Genomic DNA, 4,866 nt, shown 5'->3' with positions numbered 1-4,866 from the left:
GAATAGTCATGACTCAGGGGTCATTTAGGACACAGGAAGATACCAGATGAGGAAACTCTCCCCGAGTCCTAAGCTCATTCACAAATTAGAATACATAGGTCCAGCCCAGGCACAGTGGCTGAAGCCTGGAATCCTCCCGCTTCCTGCTTCAGGAGACCAAGGCAAGAGGATCTCTAGAAGTGTGAGTTGGAGGCCAGCTTCGGTGACACAACCAGGAAAAGCAAGTGGCCACCAAGTGGTGCCCAAGAGCTGGGCCCGAGTTCCCTGGGAGGGATCTGCACCCAGCCCTGAGATGGCGCAGGGGTGCCTCATGGGACACCTGGCCTCATCCTGGTAGCCCCTTGCTTGCATTTCCCGGCCCTGGGGTGTCCTCCCCAACTGCACGTGTGTAGAGACCATTCCTCCTTCTCCAAAGAGGGATTTGGAACAATTCTCACATGACCTGACGAGGGACAGCAGCCGTGCTCAGGGTCCCTCTTTTGTCCTCAGAGCATGACCGGGCCCGTGGCTCTTGCTCATTGCCCAAGAGCATGGGAGGTTGCCCGTGGCGAGGCCCCGGAGGACCCTGCTGTGCTACCTGGGACCAGGAGGCCCGGCTGCCTTCTCCTAGCACCTCTCCCGGCTAGGGTACTGTGCAGGAAATGGGTGCAGAGGCCATCGTGGTGGCTGCTCCTGGGGTCCCAGCGGCTCTAGCTGAGGCAGGAGGAGCTGGGGAGCCCAGGAGGCTGAGGCCCCTGTCCTACTGCTCTGGTCATTCTGCAGTCTCTGTCACCACCACCAACTGCAGTGAGGTGAGCCACTGGGCTGCAGGCTCTAGCCTCTAGCCTGCGACAGGTGCCTCCCCTTTCTGACTTCTGTAGCGGGGCATGGAGAAGCTCTCGCTCATCGCCGCCTCCTACCACTCCGAACACGCTGCAGTCTTGGTGGCCACCACGAACTGCAGGGAGCCTGGCCGGGTGCTGCAAGTTGCAGCCTCCACCTCCTCCTCCACCTCCTCCTCTAAGTCGGGCATGGAGCAGCAGCAGGAGCAGTCGCAGAAGAGGCTGGAATGGCAGAATGCACCCTCAGTATGCATTTTATATATAGAGGTTTCGGCAATGAGGGCCTGGACTTTGTGTTCTGATTGGATGGGGGAAAACCTCTAGGCTTTATCTTCATGTCCTGATTGGTTATCCTAAGAGTTGCTCTCATCCAGTCTTCTTTATAAGTGGTCATCTTTATAAATTCATGCCCACTGGGGGTTAGTGAAGTTGTGAATGATTACATTTAAACTTATCCTGTAATTTTAGTCTGATTTATTAATTCCACCTATCTCCTTAAGCAAATTATTCTCTATAGTAATGACCCAAGCAAATTCCTGTCCCAAGATGGTATCAAGATGATATCCCAAGTTCCTCTCCAGAATGGTATCTGGATTTATGTGGAGGGAAATATTTTTTCTAGGCCTGTATTAAATATGGCACTAAAGCTTAGTGGCTTAAAACAATACACTCTTATTATCTCACAGCTTCTGTGAATAAGTAGTTCAGGAGAGTGTAGCTGGGTGATTCTTGCCAAGAGTCTCCTAAGGTTGCAGTCAATCTGTTGGTGAGAATTGTAGTTACTTGAAGACTTGGCTGGAGTTGAAGATTTATATCAAAGATGGCTTACTTATGGCCATTGGATGGAAGCCTCAGTTTCAGAATGGCTGTTGGCAATAGGCCTTTTTGCTTGCCACATGGACCTCTCCATAGGTTGATTGAATGTCCTCCCAATGTGTCATCTGGCTTTCTCCAGTGCAAAAGATCAAAGAAGAGAGTATAAAGGAACCCGTAATGCTCTTTATAATTTTGTCACAGACTGTCACTTTTGCCATACTCTATTGTTTAGAAGTTAGTCACTAAGTCCAGCCCACACTCAAAAGAACAAAAATTAACTTCCACCTTTGGAAGAGAGGCTAGTCAAAGCACTTGTGGACATGTTTTGAAACCACAAAGGGGTATGGCTGCCGGTCTCCAAGATGGCCCCCAGTGATTCTCATCAGCTGTTATTAATACATTTGTATAGTCCCTTCCCACAAGAAAAAAGAGTTGATCTGTTTAATTAGTATGATTTTGTTGAAATGACAGAGTCTGACTTGCAAGTTTAGGTCATAAGAAGAATTTTGACTTCTGCCTTGTTCTCTATTGGATCAATATCCCTAAGGGAAGCTAGATGCAATGTCATGAAATCATTCAAACAGTCCCATGGAACAATCTATCTAGCAAGGAACTGATATCTCCTACCAATAGCTGGCATTAACTTACAGGTCGTATGACCTTAGAATTGGATTCTTCAGTCCAAATCAAGTCTTCAGATAACTGTAGCCCTGGCTGACATCTTGATTACATCCTCAAGAGAGACCCTGAGCCAGAATCACTCAGTTAAGCCACTGAGTTCTTTTTGCCAAAAACATTTTTTTTACCAAGTTCTTTTTGCCACAAACTTTATTGAGGTATAATTGACAATTACAATTGTATATATTTAAGGAATACAACTTGATGATTTGATATACACATACATTGTGAAATAATCGTGATAATTAGGTTAACATATTCATTACTTCACATAAGTACCATTTACTTATGTGTATGTGTGTGTGTGTGTGTGTGTGTGTGTGTGTGTGTGTGTGGTGAGAACACTTAAGATCTATCCTCTTAGCAAATTTCAAGTATACAATATACTATTGTTAACTACAGTCATATTATTGTATACTATGTCTCCAGAACTTATTCACCTTGCGTAACTGAGATGCTGTACCCTTGACCAATGTCTCCCCCTTTTCTTCTCCCTCCAGCCCCTGGTAACTACCCTTCTACTTTCCAGTTCTATAAATTTGACTCTTTTAGATTCCACATATAAGTCAAATTTTTGACCCTTAGGAGCTGGATGAGATAATAAATATTTATTGTTATTTTCAGCCTCTATGATTTTAAGTAATTTGTTATGCAGTAATAGAAGTGGCCACATGAAGCTATGACACTGGTTAACTCATTTATTCAGTAAACATTTGCTAAGAGCAGACTAAGTGCCAGGATCAATTTTATAATTGGGGGTACAGGGTTAAGTCAAAATGGCAAACTAGAAGCAGATCATGTGCACTGCTCTCATGGAGAGGAAACAAAATGGCTAGTGAACACTGATCTTGCAATGTGATCCCCTAAGAAACCACATCAGCATCCATCAAGGCAGCAAGGGGACACAGAGAGGAGAGAAGGGTGAAGCTGGGCAGCCCACCTGTGATCAGCATGGAGCTAGAAGAAGCTCCCAAACATAGGGAAAGGGTAAGTGATTGAGAGCCCCTGGGGGATTCACAGTCTTCACAGAGACCTGTGCAAGCCTTGGAACAGGAGAATCCCTTTGACCCACCCCCTGCACCTCTAATCCAATGCAGAGAGCCACCCAGAGTTTTTTGGAGGCAACTCTCAAGTCCCTAGGGACTGCTGGAAGCCTTGGACCCTGGAACAGACCAGCACCAGTGCCATAGCCCCAGCAGAGGCTGCAGTCATGGTACCTGAGAGCAGTAAGATTGCTCCACCCTAAATCGTTAGACAAAGCTCAGCACCAGCCTCTGGCCCAATGGTCCTGCTTCTGGTTTCACTTTACCAACAGGTGCAGCCTCCTGTTCCTCCAGGAAACACCCAAACAGGAGAGGCAACTTCACCCAATCCCTGCCACTTGTAGCCAGGCAGGCCATACTTGCTAGAGCTTCCAGCCCCATGGTACCACTTGCTGACAAGCACAGTCTCTTGTTCCCCTAGGAAACACCTTAATGGCATGGCAAGTGACTCCACCCACTGCCACTGCTCACAGCCAGCAGCCCACACCTGCTAGAGCTTCCAGCCCAGCAGTCCTGCTTTTATATGAACTCCACAGGTGGGGGCAACTCCATGTTCCTCTGGGAAGCAGCTGGACAGCAGATTAGGTGACTCCACTCATCCCTGCATCTCCTAGCCAAGCAGTTCTTGCTGGCTTGGGTGGTGCCCGAGCAGTGGGGGAGTCCTCACTCTTGCATCACTAAAAGAAGTGAGATGCCCAAGCTCACAGGTCAGTGGAGGAGTGGGTTGTGCCTCCCTCTGTACAGCCATTCCAGAAAGGATATGACCTGTTTGCCAACTGTGGCCCCTGCATGAGGAAGCCCCATGGATGAGAACACCTAATAAAAGAAATACAGGCGGCCGGGCGCGGTGGCTCACGCCTGTAATCCCAGCACTATGGGAGGCCGAGGCAGGTGGATCACGAGGTCAGGAGATGGAGACCACGGTGAAACCCCGTCTCTACTAAAAATGCACAAAAAATTAGCCAGGCGCGGTGGTGGGCGCCTGTAGTCCCAGCTACTCGGGAGGCTGAGGCAGGAGAATGGTGTGAACCCAGGAGGCGGAGCTTGCAGTGAGCCGAGATCGCGCCACTGCACTCCAGCCTGGGCGACAGAGCAAGACTCCGTCTTAAAAAAAAAAAAAAAAAAAAGAAAAAAGAAAATACAGGCATGGAGTCAGTGATCAGAGGGGGCTCTTCCAAGGCTCAGAAGTGGACAAGGTGAGGGCGTCGTCTCTCCCCCACCCCCTACAGAGCACTATGCTAACTTGAGGAAAACACAAAAGAGCTGTGCAGCTGAGAAAAGCCGATCTGCCTGTCTGCTGGCTAACACTTTTAAGTGCCACCTACTGGATCACAGCGGAAAATACAACACAAAAATATTTTGCCGGTACACAGCACCTGTGAAAACTAAAGCAAAGATTAAGCAACAATAAACATGCTGTATATACTCCTGACCCTCTGAAAACACCCTAAAATGAAGCCAACTGACTGTACTCAACTTACATCACAGTTAAAGGAACACTAACCCTT

The sequence above is a fragment of the Symphalangus syndactylus genome, chromosome 9 (genome assembly GCF_028878055.3).
Source record: "Symphalangus syndactylus isolate Jambi chromosome 9, NHGRI_mSymSyn1-v2.1_pri, whole genome shotgun sequence".
Lineage (NCBI taxonomy): Eukaryota > Metazoa > Chordata > Mammalia > Primates > Hylobatidae > Symphalangus > Symphalangus syndactylus.
This window is presented reverse-complemented; position numbering follows the sequence as displayed.